The sequence below is a fragment of the Molossus molossus genome, unplaced genomic scaffold (assembly GCF_014108415.1).
Source record: "Molossus molossus isolate mMolMol1 unplaced genomic scaffold, mMolMol1.p scaffold_m16_p_12, whole genome shotgun sequence".
Taxonomy (NCBI): domain Eukaryota; kingdom Metazoa; phylum Chordata; class Mammalia; order Chiroptera; family Molossidae; genus Molossus; species Molossus molossus.
The window spans coordinates 10,930,913-10,949,395 of record NW_023425347.1 but is presented as its reverse complement, the minus strand read 5'-3'; positions in this window follow the sequence as shown (position 1 = coordinate 10,949,395).

The window sequence follows — 18,483 nt, the reverse complement described above, 5'->3', positions numbered from 1 at the left end:
CTTCCTTCTTTTGAACACCTTAAAGCAGTTGTAAGAGAGAAATTAATTAGCAACAAGTGTTCATATTTTTTAAAAATACTCTTAGCAAAATAGTAATAAAATTTTCTTAATATAATTTTAATTTATAAAAATATATAGCATACATTATACTAAATGGTGAAACAATCAAAGCAAAGTCAAATAAGACAAGGATGCCTGCCACTGACATTTCTAGTGAACAGTTTACTGAAGGTTCTAGATTGTGCAATAAGACAAGAAAAAGAAATAAGAGGTATAAGAATTGCAGGAAAAAAAATGGCAAAATTTCCATATATGATTGTCTATCCCAGAAAACCCAAATGAACCTAAATTTAGTAAGATTGCCAGATATAAAATCAATATACAAATCAAAAGTCAGCTTCATATCTATATACCAGCAATTAGCATTAAAAAACACAAAAAGCTATAAGAATATAAAGTACCTAAAAATAAATGTGACAAAAGATCTAAAAATGAATTGATAAATATTTTAAAACTCTCTCTTCTGATAGAAATGTAAATTCTTATAACCATTTTGGAAGCATAACATTTTCTAATAAGTTCAAACTCACTTGCTCTATGATACACCATTTCCATTCGTAGTAATGCATGATAAACACTTTTCCATGTACACCAAAATATATGTACAGAAACCTTCATAGCATCACTGTAATGGCAAAATTTAAAAACAATATTCATCAACAATAAATGTCCATCAACATCAAATATTCATCAACAATAAGATAGATAAATATATTGTGGTATGTTTATTTCATGAAATCCTATATAGTCACAAGAATAAATGAACCACAGCTACATACATTAGAATGTATTCATCTCAGAAGTAAAACATGGAATGAGTGAAAAAAGGGATTAAAGAATACGTACAGTATACAAAAAAAGGCAAAATTAAACAATTTGCTGCTTTGCAGATACATATATATGGAATAAAACTATAATGGAAAGTATAAGTTGATTACAACAAAACTCAAGGTGTCGAATTCTTGGGAAGAGAGAGGAGAACTTTACTGGGAAGAGCTTGAGGTGCCTTCCAAGCTAGCCCTGTGCTCTCTCTCAGGTGGAGAGGTGGGTAAATGGGTATTTGTTCTACTATTATTATTTATACTTTCATATGTGTCATATTTTTCAGTTCAGTAATTGTATTGGAAAATGTTCTTGAACCCAGTGTGGTATTTATCTAAATTTATGGATTCATCTATTGATGGGGCATTATTAAATAAAAACTATTTGAAAAGGACCAAACATTCAATGGGGGGATGGGGGTTTAAGGATTTTATGTTTTAAAATGTAAAGATGAAGAACTAGTTTAAGGAGATTATTTAGAAAGTATATTATCTCTTATATTTAATAATATTGTAAAGTCTAGAAAGATCTCAAGTGAGATCTAGATCCCATTACAATATTACTGGTACTAACTAATAGTCAAATTAAGGAATTATTTGCAAAACAACGGAGATCAATAATGTGCAGAATATGCCATCAGGCAGTACTCTCCCGGCGTGTGGGCTCAGGATTCTCGACTGCACACACCCGGAAAAGGATTTTTCAGTCGTCATGGAACTGGGCGAGAGCCTGGAGAGACAGGTTCAACCACCAGGCATGACCGATGGAGTCCTGTGAAGGTCACGTCCCAGGAATCAGCAGCTGGGGCACCTCTGCTTCTGCCACACTGCCGCCATAGCTGTAACCCTACACCACCCCGTCCTTGGCCCCCCCCCCCCCCCCGAGTCCAGGGGGCTGCCAGGAGCATGCCCAGTCTAGGCCGCACGTCCATGCCTCTGCTGCCAGGGTTCAGGTGAGCAGTGTCAGGGCTGTGTGACGTGTGGGTTCCATAAACTCAGGACAGAAGCACGATGCTATACTCCACAAAGGGACAGGCAGAAGGAGCAAATGAATGAATGGACAGAAGGGGAGGGAAGAAGGAAGGTTACAATGTTTCTGCAATGCTTGTTAAAAATGTTGGCTTTCGAACCCCAGTCTAAGACGCCTGAATCTAAATTTCTGAAGCTAGGGGTGGGGGGCTCAACAGAAATCTTCCATTTATTTAACCTGCATAATCAGGTGATATTTTAAAATTTGAAAATTACTGGCACAAATAATCATAGGTCCATAAATATACTTACTCTTTCTGAGACTTTCAGTGACCTTGATGTTGCTATTTGAATGTTGAAGCATGTCTTACCAGGATTCTAACATTTTTGTCTTCCTAATTTTTCTTTACTAATTTATTTGTCTCTGTATGCATTTCTTGAAGACTTCAATTTAAGAATGAACAACAGCAGATCTGAGTACTTGGAACCCCAAGAAAATATTCCCTGAGTATTTAAAATAAACAGTAATCGCCATCACCTAATCAGGGATGCCTGTGTGCCAGGCGTTGCTCTGAGCATTCTGCCTGTTTTATCTAATGTAATCCTTCCAACAAGCCCCGTGACATCCCCTCCACTTTACAGCTGATGGAACTGAGGCATCAAGATGTTAAATAATTCACCCAAACTAATGAACGGAGTAGCAGGGGATTTAAATCTAGGTAATTTACTTCAGAGTCTCAATGAGGGTTGAATACTGCTTTTGTAAATGTTGATTTTATCAGAGCAAAACATAAATTAAAAAATTCACTCATTGCCGTGAATAAATCAAACCACAAAAATAGACCAAAGTAAATAAATAAAGATTTAGGACCACTGACACACTCCCCTCGGAGTTTGGCCTTTGCTTTGTGTCTGTGTCCACGTGGTCCCTTCCCAGTCCCTGCGCACTCCGGGTCCTCAGGATGATGCTCCTGCCTCCCTGGCCCCGCCCAGCCTCCCCTGGCCCCGCCCAGCCTGAGTGCGCGGCCTCTGCTCACCAACCTCGAAACTCTCTCCCCCAGAGCCCAGGATGCCTGCCCCTCCCTGCCTGGCCCAACTCTCTGTCCTCCCCCCCTTCAGTCTTCAACCTGGGTCACATGTAGTTGATTCACTTAAAACAAGAATTTAAATCAAATTGAGGTTTTTTTTCACACACCCGACATATTAAATAATTATGAACCAAAAAATATGTTATGGGCTCAGAACAGGCATAAATAAGAACACAGGCGTGTCGAGGGAGTGGTGTGGCCCACAAAGTCCGTGATCCCAGAGTTCGCCAAGTGCTTCTCACATGCCTGAGCCGCAGCCGGCGCGAGCAAAGCAGGCCGAGGCCCTGCCCACGTGGCACCTGACACCGGCGGCTGCAACAGAGCAAAAGTAGAGGATTCATGCTAAAGAGCGAGAGCCAACCTTCCGTAAACAGATGGGGAAACGTGGGCTGGGTGACAGAGTGTTGCTGGGTGTTCACACATAACTGGTTGAACAAGCATCCCCAGTGGGCAGATTAATGAACAAGTGTCAGCACATAGTGAGATCTCTATCGGCTCATCCTCATCCCAGGCTCGTGCAACCATTTTATGAATGGTTGGGATAAGAAGAGGGATAGTGTGATGATCAAATCCGCGGTACCATAAAACTAGAAATGATGGTAAAATACTTTGAGTAGCAGAATCGGAATCCAATGAGCCTGCAGCGTTGCTCAGTCTGCCAGCTCGGTCTGTGGTGTGATGTGTCCAGACAGAGGGACGGACGCACTCGTGGTGCCCAGGGCTGCACTGACCACACCGGGGGTGGTCCTTCTGGGGCAACACATCCAAAGGGGAACTTTTATGTAGAACAGATTCAAGAAAGACTGACCAGGGTCGTGTGACTTGGAACCAGTGTGACCAAGGGGAGAAATGCAACATGGGTAGGGAAGTCAGCCTACAATTTCATGGGAGTCATTTCCATACATTTAAAAGAATATATTAAATAAAACAGGAATTCAATGTATCCCATGCCATTTGTATAGGTGTAGGTGTGAACAAAACCAGTTCCAGCTCTGTGTCCTGAATTTCATTTCATTTTTAAGTTTCATGCTGTGACCCTTGACCAACCTCTCTGTCCTTAGCAAGCACCTCAAATCTTTCTAGCTGATGATTATCTGTGTTCCTTAAAATGTAGCCATAAATACAGCCAGAATGGCATGACAACCAAGATAATTATCAAACTGATAATAGTATCGATTGTGAGCGATTATCTATCACAAGACCACCAGAAGATATGGTCCCTGGTGCTACTGCATGTGTGGTCCCTCCGCCTTGTCATTTGTCAGCACCAAGCCCCACCGGTACTCTAAGGGCTGTCAGCCGAGAGCCAGCTGCGCACACTGCTGGCTCGTCTTCTCTGGTCCGCCCCATCCTACCCGTGAGTAAATTACCCTACGACAAATTCGCTTCTTCCGTGGAGTTGCCTGCTTCGGGTTTGGTCACAAGACACCTTCTCGTTAAGGAGTGGCGGCCACCCCTTTGCTCCACCCTCAGACCCGTTCTGCAAGGCTGAACTGAGGCAGATTTTGACTTTATAAGCTGTATAAGCAGAAACAAAAGAATATTTATGTAGTATCTATCCAGCGCCAGAAACTGTGCTTACTACTTCATATCGTCCTACCAACCACCAACTATGTATTATCCCATTTTACATATTTTTCTGTTTACACCTGAACAACAAACTACTACAAAGCTTAGTAGCTTAAAACAACAAGTCGTTGACCTTGTTCCGTGGGTCAGGAGCTCGGACTGGCCGGAGGGAGCCGCGCTGGTCTCTGCTCCACGCCGTCCAGGGCCTTGGCCGGAACATCTGGCTCGGCTGTGGCCATTCAGGCATCTCTGCCTCGCCACCCGGCCTCTTGGGCATCCTGGCCTCATGGCGGCCTTGGGACAGCAGACTTACACAGGGCTCAAGGCTCCAAAAGGCAGAGGCAGACGCTGCTGCTCCTGTGTCTAGTCCTGGGCCCAGCAGAGCCTGCTTCCCTGCACACCACCCGTCAGGGCCGTCAGGGGGCCACCCGCATCCCGGGGAGAACACGGGAGGGCCGTCGAAAGGATCTGTGGCCATCTGTAATCCATCACCCCAGTGCCCTCGCTCAGGATGGTGGCGAGTGGCAGAGCCAGGACTCAAACAGGTCTGACCAGTCATCCGTCCCTTCGCTCCACTCGTTGACCTGGGGCCTTGGGAAAGCACCTATGCACGTGGAGTCCAGCATGTCCTCCAAGAGGACCTCCAGCCACATTTTTCAGCCCTCAGCCTCGCTTCTAAACGTTAGACGTTCATCTCCACTTGAATTTCATGGCGGCCACTCAGACTCCGCGGGAGCGAACCTGCATTCTGAATTCGCCAGGGTCTCTCCATCCTAAACCACAAAAGCAGCAGCCCCTGACACCGCAAGTGTGGCTGGCTCAGCACCTCATGGTGACTGTCCCTTCTCTCTTGCTCATCTGTGCCCTGCCAGTCGCCAAGGCCTATGGATTCGCGGGCACCACAGCCTGAGCGGCTGTTCACGGATCTGGCCCTCCTGCCTCTCCGCCCTCCCTCCCCCAAGCCCCAGCCCCGCTGTACGGCCCGCGGCTCCTCCAGCAGCACCTGCCCTCGCCCCTGCCCTGCTCAGACGCCATCTCCTCAGACTGACACCCTAGCAAAAACGGCAACTTCCATTCGCCCCTACATGCCCAGGGCTTGCTCTGGGCATCTCCACAGCATGCGCATTACCCGAGATCTACCTGCCTGCTTATTCACTTCTGTCCCTGCCTCTCAGGCCCATAGGAACACAACATGAGCCCTGCGTGTACCTTCACGTCTTACAGCACCACACGAGAAGGCCAAAAGAAACAGGTGAAATTAACTTCAATAATATATTTTATTTAGCCCAAGATATCCAAACTATGATCATTTCAACATGTAACCAATATAAAAAAGCGGTGATGAGATACTTCATGTTTCCTGGTCCCTGGTTTGGATTCTCAGGTACGTTTCGCTCTTCCAGCCTTTCCCATGAAGACCAGCCGCAGCCGCAGATCCGCGGCCACCTGAGCAGCCACCGAGCGGCCACCGAGCGGCGACCCTTGGGCAGCACGGCTCTGAAACCCGGCACAGGCCCCACGGGGCAGTGCCCCTGTGCTCCTGTTCACCTTTCTTTCTCTTCTCGGGGCCTGAGACAGAATCCAGCACCTAGCGAGTGTTTATTGGTCACACACGTGCATGAATGCAATAAATTAAATGCGACTTTTGCTTTTGATTCTCTCCCTCCCACACCCGCCTCCTCCTCACCTCACACAGGTGTGGCCAGTCGCTATTTCTTTTCAGCCTGGGATGCTCCACCCTTGTCATCTGTCCTAGAGGCCACCAGAAAGAGGCTCAGCGGCGGCAGCCCTGGGTGTCGAGTCTGCGGCTGCCGTGGGAACCTGCAGTCAGAGCTGGGGGCGTCCAAATGCACCTGGGCTGGTGGTCCTACCGATGGCACCTACTTGCCTCTGCTTCCCTTCTCAGGTGGACGTCTGTGACCCCAGCCCCTCACCCTCGGTCCTGAGCTCACTGGGAGAGTCCCCTCGGCGACATCTAAGGGTCTTCAGTGTAGTGAGGGTGGGAGCAGTGACATCCGGTTTGACCTTATGTGTACTTCCCGGCTGGCCGAGGGCCCGCCTGCTCCCCGAGGGCCCACGTGCCTGCTCGCCTGAAGCCCTCGCAGCAGCACGGCCAGCCTGCTGCCAGCGTCGGTCCTTGGCTGCCAGCTCCGACCCGCATCCCCGCACAGCACCTCTCAGTGAGGCGCGAGCTGTCCGCGGGCGCTGACTTTCTCTTCCACTAACTCCCTCTTGTTGATACCGCTACAGAGATACAGCTCACATGCACTCGATTTACTCCTTCGAAGAGCACGATTCAGTGGACTTCACTACATTTACATTTTCGCTACATTATATGCAAACATCACCATGGTCATTTTAGATCCTTTTCACCGCTGAAGACGGAACCCCGGGCCCTCTGTCCCCGCCCCCTTCTCCTCCCCTCTGGCGCCATGTAACCGCGCAGACATGCTCTGTCCCCGTGGATTTCCCTGCGGTGGACCCTTCATACGAATGGAATTAGGGAATATGTGGCCTTTTGTGACTGGCTTCGTTCCCTTAGTACAGTGCTGCCAAGGTTCTCAGGCTGCAGCTGGGACCAGCACTCCGTTCCTGTCTGTTGCTGAACAATACTCCGCTGCAGGATGTACAGTCGTCCCCCGTTTACTGCGGTTAATCCGGTCCAGACTCCAGCGGTTGCACCGGGCGTGAAGGATTCCTGGGGTGCTCGAACACATAGGCCTACAGTCCATGCGTACAGTAATTTTAATTTTAACTGTAATACGGGGTGTATAATTGACTCAGACAACCAAGCACATGCTGTATCATTTTCACTGTCTTGATCAACTTTTTAATGAATATATTTGAAAAAAACGCGATAGAGTGAAGCTGCGAAAGTCGAAGTGCGAAGTGGCGAGGGACGACTGTACCCGGTCACTAGCTGACCGATGTTTCGATTGTTTGCACCTCTAGGCTGTTGTGAATAATGCTGTATGAACAACCAGAGCAATCCCCACCTTGCACCTTGCACCTTGCTGCTAGGTTAATCTGGCAAATACGGGGGAGCCTCTCATCAGCTGGGGAAGGGGCCACGCCAGCCCTCAGGAGTCTGCATTAGCTCTGTGGCCACATCTGCACGGTGCTGTCCCTCCAACTGCTCAGGTTCCACCACAGTGACCCTTCTGACCTGTAAATGGGTACCACAGGATTCTCAAAAATATGTGCACAGGAGCTTACCCCCAGCCGAACAGTGGGCGTGCCAGCAGCTACGTTGTCGCAAGGAAAACCTGTGCTCTCGGGAGTCTTCTGCCTGTGCTCCTCCCTGGCTCCTATCCCGCATCTGAGTCTCCGCTCAGCCGGGTCCTGCTGTTTGTCTGGGTTTCCTATCGCTGCTGTGACAAATGACCACCAACTCAAGTGTGAATGGCTGAAAACAGCACAAAGTTATTATTTTACGGATTTGGAGGTCAGACATCTATACCTGGTCTTACTGAGCTAAAACCAAGGTGTCAGCAAGGCTTCTTCTGGAAGTTCAGGAGGCGAGTTCTTTTCCTTGCCTTTTCGGTTTCTGAAGGCTCCCTCCGTGCCTTGGCTCATGGCCTGCCCCATCGTCCGAGCAGCGGTGGCCAGTGGTCAGTCTTTCTCCACTTGCATCACCCTGCCTCTCTGAGCCTGTCTGTCTCCTGACTCCTGCCTGCCTTTGCCCTTGATGTCCTCGGGTCCACCTGGAGAACCCAGGACGACCTCTCCATCTCAAGGTAGCTCATTAGAAACCTCGATTCAATCTGCTACCAAATCTGCCCTGCCAAGTAACCCACACAGTCGGTCCCAGGCCTGGACCGTGGACACCGTCGGGAGCATCGGTCTGCTGCCGCCCTGACGTTTAGTTCCGCTCTGCTCCCCACTGCACGTGGGCCTCCCCACACGACCCGTCCTCTGGCTCCTCTCCTGAATGCCTAGAAAACCGAGCATCTGCAACCTTCATTTACACGTCCTTGGAGTCGTCCTATACTGTTCCCTAAGTGCAATGTAAAGTCCACAAAGGAGTGACCCACGATGCATCCCCTGGGAGAGACACCTGGCGGAGCAGGAAACCTGAGCAATTTCTGAACAGCGATGGCTCTCACTTTCCTCCCTGTATGGCGGGGCTGATCCATAACTCTACGCATCAAAATAAAGCAACATAAAAACAAAAACAAACAACTCAGGTTTAAAAATGTGCAAAGGACTCGAATAGACATTTCTCCAAAGAAGATATACAAATGGTCAATAAGCACATGAGACAATGTTCAACATCACTAATCCTTAGAAAAATGAACATTGAGAACAGTAAGATGCCTCTTCACATCCACTAGGATGGCTACGGTAAAAAGAGACAGAAAATGACAGTGTTGGCGAGGGCGAGGAACTGGGACCCTTGTGCACCACTGGTGGGAATGCAAGACGGTGTAGCTGCTGTGAACAACTGCGTAACAACCCTTCGGAAATTAAACAGAATTACTGTATGATCTCGCTGCGCCGCTTCTGGGCAAATCCCCAAAAGAAGTGAAAGCAGAAGCTTGAACAGATAACTACACACTCATGTTCGTAATTGCACTATTCACTATTGCCCCGAGGTGGAAGCAACACAGGTGTCCATGGACAGTAAGTGGATGAGCAAAGTGTGGCCTGTACAGCGGAATATTGTTCAGTCTGAACAAGGAAAGAAATTCTGTGACATGCGGACGAACCTTGAGGACATGATGCTAAGTGGAATGAGCCAGTCAAAAAAACAACCCCAAACCGCACACATACTGTCTGATTTTACACATGAGTTTCCTGGAGTAGTCAAGTCATCCAGACAAACTAGGATGGTGGTGCCGGGGCCGAGGGAGGGAGATGGGAGCTAGTGTTCAGCGGGACAGTTTCGGTTTGGGAAGACAGACATCTCTGTGCGTGAGGGCAGGGACAGCTGCACCACACGTGAATGTACTTAGTCACACAGTTGTACACTTAACAGTGGGAAAGATGGTGACTGTCGTGTATATTGTACAACAAAGATAAAGCGATGTAGGTGAAAGTGCTCTGCTGGCGATAACATTTACACAGATTTAAAGTGACAGTATTCCCGATACTCCATTGCTCTCCCCTCACCCACTCACCTGCGCATGATCCCAGTAAATATTTGCTCAGGCAGCGCAGTGAGGCCCCCGAGGACAGGCATGCTCCCCTCCTCTCCCTTCCCTGTCCGTCCTGCAGGCAGGTATGGCTGACCATCCTACTCCATATGTCTGTTCCGCCGTTCCAGCTGGCTGTCCCAATGGGACGGAACACAAGAAGGGCTGGAGAAAGCAAGGCAGGAAGAGAGGTGTGCGCTGTGCGTTTGCAGTCTGGTGTTTATAATCCAATGACGTGATTTTCAGTCTGCGGCCCCTCGGTGACCCGACTACATGCGTGCACGTCTCCATTAGCTTCGGGGCAGCGGGCATGAGCCGTGGGGGTCCCTGCCTGGCTTTCCGCAGTGTAAGCCCACACACGGCACACAGCCCAGAGCCAGGGAGCCCCAATCCCCACACACGGCACACAGCCCAGAGCCAGGGAGCCCCAATCCCCACACACAGCACACAGCCCAGGGCCAGGGAGCCCCAATCCCCGCACACCTCCCAGGACCAGGGAGCCCCAATCCCCACACACAGCACACAGCCCAGGGCCAGGGAGCCCCAATCCCCACACACAGCACACAGCACAGGGCCAGGGAGCCCCAATCCCCACACACAGCACACAGCCCAGGGCCAGGGAGCCCCAATCCACACACACAGCACACAGCCCAGGGCCAGGGAGCCCCAATCCCCGCACACAACACACAGCCCAGGGCCAGGGAGCCCCAATCCCCACACACAGCACACAGCCCAGGGCCAGGGAGCCCCAATCCCCACACACAGCACACAGCCCAGGGCCAGGGAGCCCCAATCCCCACACACATCCCAAGGCCAGGGAGCCCCAATCCCCACACACAGCACACAGCCCAGGGCCAGGGAGCCCCAATCCCCACACACAACACACAGCCCAGGGCCAGGGAGCCCCAATCCCCACACACATCCCAGGGTCAGGGAGCCCCAATCCCCGCACACAGCACACAGCCCAGGGCCAGGGAGCCCCATCCGCCTGTGGCCGCCATGGGCACAGAGCAGCGGAGCGGAGGGAAGCAATAAGACCTGAGAACCTAGCCCGTGCTCCTAACTGCTTTCTTCTCCTCAGAAGAACCACCGAGCAGCCCGGCCCTGGGGACTCTGCGTGTCGGGAGGCTGTGGGCCCTCCTTTCACTGCCTAAGTGCTGGCTGTTGTGTCAGCAGATTCAGTTCCGTCCATCAGGGGGCAGCCCGCCACCCGCCACCCGCCGCCCACCTCGGGATTCCAGCCCCAAGCCGGCGCCTGGCCTCCCTTCCACCCCTGGCCCACAGGAGTCCTGGTGCCGAGAGGCCCAGGCGGTGTGTCAGGCTGGATGTGGCACAGAGCCATTGCCCAGGGGCCCCACTGCGGTTAGAAGTGCCAGCTTTGAGCAGACAGGCCTGAGTCCTGGGTCCAACCCCACCTCGGGCTACACGGCCTGACCTCTTCGAACCCCAGGCTCCTGCAGCGGGACGCAGCGCTGCCTGCCTCGGGCTGCTGGGGACGGTGACTGCTGGGCTCTTGGCCCGCCTTGGCCTGTAGTAGGTAGAGAGAGAGGCGCTGCCGATCTGCCAAGTCTTTGAAGCCACACTGGGCAGTAAATGGGAGCTACTGTGATGTTTACGGTCATCATTAGTGTCATCATTACCACAGTCATCTTGAGGATTGTGTGGGAAACAAGTCAGGACTCTGCTGATGGGACAGGACGCAGCCTGTGTGTGTCTACCAGTCCTGGACGAGAACCTTGGCTGCTAATTCATGAAGGTTAACTCAGTAGAGATGCTCACTGGGTGTCATCACTGTTTGCAAAAAGAAATATCCAAGCTGCGGTGTCCTCTTCAGAAACCTGGCCCCTGGCCCACGGAAGGTCATTTGCAGGTAGAGGTGCGTGAGGAGGCTGGCCCTGTCACGCGGCCGAGCGCCGAGTTGGAATCGGCCTTGTCCTTAAACACACCCAGTCCCGAGAGCAGGGCAAACGGGGTCCAACAGGGTTCCCAGAGATTTCTGCTGGGAAACCAGAAAACAAACCCTCCCCACAAAGCAACCCTCTCACTTGTAGGCGAGATCACACTTCATGGACCGGGTGGTGCTCCCCTTTGGGTGCTAGAGGTCCCGGCTGGGCAACAAAGAGTGAACACAGTTCCATTTCGTGCCCAGACCATCGCGCCCAAGGGCCCGGAGAGAGACCCACTGCACAGTGTGTGAATGCCCAGCTGAGGCGGCAGCAGCCCTTGGCGCCGGATGTGGGGGCCGCCTGGTCACGCAGGCCTCCCCACAAGCCCTGGGGCCTGAGCCGTGCAGAGGGCACGTGGTCCCCAGCCGAGCGAGGACGTGAACGGTCCTGCAGGGGGAGTGGTCAGAGCGCCTTGGAGCGCACGCTGCGGCTGCCCTGGCTGTTCGTTTAATTGGGAAGAGAAAGAGTAATTAGGGGTGAGGTTTCCAGATGCCTAATATTTATTGACTTTCTACTCTGAGGGGTGCCTGGTGAAAGGGCCTTCCACACTGATTATTTCATTTTATGTGTCACAATAACCACCCTGACAGGTATGTTTACCCCTTTGGTCATGAGGCCCTGGTAGCACCAGAAGCCAGGGCCGGGCACAGAGCAGGGGTCAGAAGACAGCAGCAGGCTTGCCTCGGACCACAGTCAGGAGAGGGGTTCAGATGGAGATTCTCAGGGTCCAGGCCACCCCGACCCCCTTTGCCCTCTCCTTACCTGCTTACTCGGGGCAGGGGACTAGGAGGGCCTTCACGGGTCTTGGTTTCTGGAAGAAAGTTCTAGATGGGCACAAAAAAGCTTTTTTGAGGGGAATAGGCCCTTAAAGCAGCAGCCAGACTTCTCCATACAGCCCAAGGACAGATCCCGGTAATCACGTCAGGTCTCTCGGATATCTGGGACAGAGCCAAAGATTATGAATCAGAGAGAGACAGCGACAGAGAAAGACCCCAGGCCAGTAAAATGTGAGTTATGTCTGCTATGAAATTGGGCTTTTCTCTTGTAGCAGGGGTTCTCAACAGTGCCTGCTTTTTTCCCTGAAATTCAGCTTATTATGATGACAATGACAAAACGAAAAGACAAACAGGTAGCCTGCATGTTACGGAAATGTGAGCCTGAGACATGCAAGCATGCGGGAAGACCACTGCTCCTAGAACTGCAATTGTCGCACAGAAGCTGACGTAGAAATCTGGATCTCCTACCAGACTTCCCCTGAGCTCCAGACTAGCACACGGATCTGCCTCCTCTGTGTGGATGTCCCACAAGCACATACAGCCCAACACGCCTCGGATCAAATGAACGGTCGGCTGCTGCACCCACTGACTTTCTCCACACAGACTCGCCAGCCTCTGAACCAGTCTGATTCCAGCTTCACTGGTTGCAGAGAGATTGCTCTGCAATCCAAAGTTGACAAAGGAGCCCAGCCTGTGTGGTCAGTGGACTGAGCATTGCTCCATGGACTGAGAGGTCCCAGTTCGATTCCCGGTCAGGGCCCGTGCCCCGGTTGCAAGCTCAATTCCAGCAGGGGGCGTGCAGGAGGCAGCCAGTGGATGTTTCCCTCTCACATCAATGTTTCTATCTCTTCTCCCTTCCTCTCTCTCTAAAGAATCAATAAAAACATATTTTTAAAAATTAAAAGTAAAAAGAACACAAATTTGACAAAGGCGCCCCCTGCTCACTACCTTCCATCTCCCAGCAGCACAGAAGAATCTAGAGCCCACCCTCCCTAGCACGGTGTCCACTCCATGAGCCCCCAAGACGGATGAACGAAGCACTGCTGTGAAGGTGGCCTTGAGTCAACATGGCCAGGTCAGGCGCATCAGTGCGCGGGAGGCCACCACACACAGAACCACAGACCAAGTGGCTCCAACAACAGACCCTGACTTCCTTGCAGTTGCGGAGCTGGAAGTCCAAGATCCAGGCGACAGCAGGGCTGGTTTCTCCTGAGGCCTCTGGTTTATAGAGACGGTCAGCGCCTCACTGTGTCTTCACTTGGTCACCCCTCAGGTACGTGCACCCCATGTCTCTCTCTGTCCTCATCTCCTTTCCTTACGAGGACACCAGTCATACTGGATTGGGACCCACACTCACAGGCTTATTTTAACTTAATTCCTTCTTTAAAGGTTTTATCTCTAAAAACAATCACATTCCAAGATACTGGGGGGTTAGGACTTCAGCTATGAATGGGGTGGAGGGACAATTCAGTTCATAAATCCATAGTATGGAATTTCAGATCAAACACTAATCCAGGTGTTGCTGTGAAGGTATTTTTATGGGATTAAGGTTTAAATCAGTAGATTCTGAATAAAGCAGATTACCCTCCCTACATGGGCGGGCCTCGTCCAGTTACTGGAAGGCCGTAAGAGAAAAGACGGAAGTCCCCCGAGGAAGAGGACATGCTGCTTCTGGATGCCTTCAGGCCTGAGCTCTTCCTGGGTCTGCAGGGTTTAGACCTGCCAGCCCCCACCATCACCTGAGCTGATCTCTTAAAACACACACACCACACTGGTTCTGTTTCTCCGGAGAACCCTGACTAATACAGACATATATCCAGAAAGACCCCTGGTAACACGGACACATGCATGTCTAGAAGTAGGCAGTCCAGGACCTGCAAGGGTCTCCAAAATGTTCAGAGCGCGGGGCAGGCTCCGTCCATCTTGCTGTTCCACCGTCCTTAGTGTGCGACCTAGACGGCTGAGCGCCAGACATCACGTCTTGTTCCTGCCAGCGGAGGGAGGCAGGGGTGAGGGCCACATCTCCTGCACTTGGAACACTTTCTAGAAGTTCAGTAAACTTGAGCATCCTGTTGGCCTGAACTTAGTCACCTCTTGTTGCAAGGGAACTAGGCATAGTCTTTGTTCCCGAATACATGTGCCCAGCTCAAGTCCGAAGGTTTGCTACCACGGCAGACAGGGGAATGGACATGGCCCTGCCCCACAACACGACATTCGCCATGAGGCCCAGGTGGCGGGGCCAACAAGGAACGCGCTGTGTGGGCATTAAGAGGAGGTTGCCGGTGGGGCAGGCAGGAGGGCTCCACGGCAGACAGGGAACCTGGGCTGAGTCTGAAGAGAGGGTTAATCTGCTAAAACAGGTGAACACCCAGCACACTTGCCAGGCTGAATGGACCTAAACACCACTGTGATAACAGCACGACAGAGAGCAGGCCCAGCCCAGGATCTGGGGTGTGAGGCCGGGCTGGAAAGCAGGCGGGCTCGGCAACAGGCGGCAGCAGCTGCCAGCCCAGACGACCAGGCTGACAGGCTGTCGGGCGCCAGGCCAAGGGCCTCGCCACACTCCAGCTCCCCTCCGAACCTCTCTGAAGCCGGGGAAGGCGTGGACTTGCATCCATCTCCTCAGGGCAAAGCAGCCAATGGGCAGCCTCACTGATGCTGTAATGCTCCAGCGCAGTATTTCATTGGCCAGCTCTCTTTCTGGGCTCAAATTGTTTCTTCATTTTTTAAAGAAACTGCAATTAGGCATCAACAAAATACAGAGAAGGACTGGCTGCCTGCGCCTGGCCGGGGAGAACACGCCCCTGAAGTGCAGTGTTGTCCTGAGGCGGGAGTGGCCGCTCGGGAGCCTCGCACAGCCCGCGCAGCCAGGGCTCCCTGCCCAGGCACCTGCTTCACTCCAGGGTCTGCAGAGGGACTCCGCCCATTATTAATTGTTTGTCTTTACAGCTCTGCAATTCATGTTTTGTTTCTTATTTTAAAAAATATGTTTTTATTGATTTTTAGAGAGAGGGAGAGACAGAAACATAGATGAGAGAGAAACATCAGTCAGCTGCGTCCAGAAAGGAACCGATGAGATCTTAGTCCGTGGGTGGACGGTCAACCGCAGAGCCTGCCATCCAGGCCAACTCACGTTTCTTATTGCGAGGCTGCTCGGAGCCTTGATGCACTACTGCGGAGCTCCAACAAGAGTGTCTGCAAGTGAGGAGCATTTCCCACCCCTGGATGGGTGCAGAACCTTCTATTTCGAGGACGCCTCGAGGGTCCCACCGTGTGTCCACACTCTAGAGCGATGCTCCTATAAAGGACAGGTCCCTCCAGAATTCCCAGTGTCAGTCCTGCTCCAAGAGCCTCCTCACTCGGCTGTTATCTTCCCTCTACTCCCACCGTGGGCTCTGGCCTCACCCGCTCTGGTTAGTTGGAGGGTTGTGACACGCAAGACATGAGCAACTGCCCTGGTTACCCATGGCCTCAGCTGGAGCTGGGGGTTGGGAGGTGGTGGGGAGAAGTTCAGGGTTGAGGGGGCCTTGCTCTGCCTTCCATCCTCCCCTTTGTACCCAAGGGTGGATCCCAGGTGGCCAGGATCCCACCCAGCCAACAGTGACTGAGGCCCCTCTCAGCACCAGCATCCTTGGGAGCTGGAGACGAGACTCTGGCCTTACGCTGGCCGCTGGAGGACCAGGAGACAGAACTGAGCACGCGCTGCAGTACAGTGAGCTGGGAACACGAGAAGCCATGCCAGGCATGGTGGTGACTGAAAGAAGGAGGTGGTCACTTTGCTCTGGAGAGGACGATGGGAGGTGGTGAGGCTCCAGGAAGAAAGGGAACAGGAGATGCTTGAGCTTGTCAGTGACACCCACACATGGTCCAGCAGCCTCACAGCTGTTCCTGCCCCAGGGAACCAGGCCTGGGTTCTGAGAATCAGTTTCCCATTTTCACGGGACAACGGCCAGACTGGCTGGTGCACTAGGGATAAAATGAATGCCCGTTGTGGAGAGGGACCGAGAGCCTAGACCAGTGCGTGTCCCGGCCATACCTCTCCCTGGTCTTCCTGTTGCAGCACACAAGAGCCGCTTGGTGCCACAGAGGAGCCTTGGTCAGGCAATGCCCACACGGTCAGAGGCCAGCTAGCCCTCAGCTCCCACAGGGTTAACAGGCCGCGTGGTGGTGGGGCGGGGGCGGGGGTCGGCGGTGCAGTGGGTGTCCTCACGGCTGTGGTGTGGTGTGGTGGGTGTCCTCACGGCTGTGGTGCGGTGGGTGTCCTCACGGCTGTGGTGCGGTGGGTGTCCTCACGGCTGTGGTGTGGTGGGTGCCCTCACGGCTGTGGTGCGGTGGGTGGGTGTCCTCACGGCTGTGGTGTGGTGGGTGGGTGCCCTCACGGCTGGGGCACAGGCCTGGGGCGTGAGAAGAGGCTGGAGACAAGCTGGAGCGGACACTAGAGAACGGAGGAGGAAGAGGGGAGGACGGAGAGGGCAGCCTGGTAGAGAGCCAGTGCTCCGGTGCTAGGAACTCTGCATCCAGCCCCAGCTCACCTTCCTGCTGCCTGTGTGACCTTGGGCTGGTCATCTCTGCTCTGGACCCGTTCCCTTATCTATAAAAGGAGGCGAGGAGAGGAGCTGTGATCTCTAAAGCCCTTCTCCTCAAGGGTCATGACATTCTCTTTCCTGGTCGGTCCCTTACCAGCTGCAGCTGTCACCACAGTGAACAGGAAGGGGCAGCTGGGGGCAGATGGACCAGTGGTGCTGATGGGGTGGCATAGGGGTGCTGGCCCCCAGGCCCATCCCTCTTCCTCTCTGCCTCCTGCCTGCCGAACCCCCGAACCCCCGGGACCCAGCGGCTAACATAATCGTCTCCTGGATCACCCCTGATGGGCCTGCGGCAGCTCTGCAGTCTCCGCCCCTCTGCTGGCAGCGTGCAGAGCGGACGAGCTCTGTGCTCTGGGGAAGGTGAAGGCAGGCTCCAGAGTCATCCTAGGACAGGCTGGGCTGCAGCCTCCGGATGCAGCACGGCTCGCTCCTCTGCCCCGCATCCAAGCACAGGGTCGCCCTCTGCCCTCGTCTGAGGTGGCGGCTCTCCTGCAGCTGTGTCACACTGTGCTCAGCTCAGAATCCCTTCGTTAGAGGCAGTCTTATGTGGACTTGGAAACAACGCAATGATCAATAATCATTTCTTGAAATATGTGAGTGCAGTGTTGAGAACTGGGGATACGGTGGGGGCCCAAACAGATGCGCTCTCTGCCTCCACAGAGCTCGGCTTGGTGAGCGAGGCTGACTATTAACAAATAAATACTTAATGAAGTCTTGTGATCAACGCAGTGAAGGAGGAGAATGCGAAGTCGCCTTCAGGCTGAGTTGTCAGCAAGGATTTCCTGGGGAGGGAGGCTGTGCCTCCAGCTGGGAGCGTGGAAGCTGGGGCTGGGCCAGAAGGAGCAAGCCACCCACATGCAGAGGGGACAGGGGCCGGCCTGCAGCAGGTGCTGACCTTCCCGCACGGCAAGCCTAGGCGACAGCTCCCCCCACACCCCCAGGGGCCTGCGGAAGACCCAGTGTCATTTAATAACATGCAGCAACTATGGATGAATGGGTGGGGAAGGCGTGATATATATAATGGAATACTACTTAAACATAAAAATGGTAAAATATTGCCATTTGTGACAACATGGATGGATCTGGGGAGCATTATGCTGCGTGAAGCAAGTCAGATGGAAAAGGACAGAAACAATTTGATTTCACTTACATGTGGAATATAAAACAAAAAGGAAACAAACAAATAAAACAAAACAAAAAAAAATGTACAGATTCAGAGAAAAGATGAGTGGTTACCAGAAGGAAAGGGGGTAGGGGGAGGGCCAGATGGGAAAAGGGAGTCAAATATATGGTGATGGATGAAAATTAGACTTTTGGTGGTGAGCACGCTGTAGTGGGTACAGATGTCAAATTATAATGTATATCTGAAGCTTATGTAATGGTATTAGCCAATGCTACTTCAACTAGGAAAAAAGAGACAAGCAAAAGCAAAACCATTCCTCCTTCACAGAAACAGGCAAATAAAGAGTGTATGCACACACAAACACACACACACGCATGCACACACATACATACACACACACCTACACACAT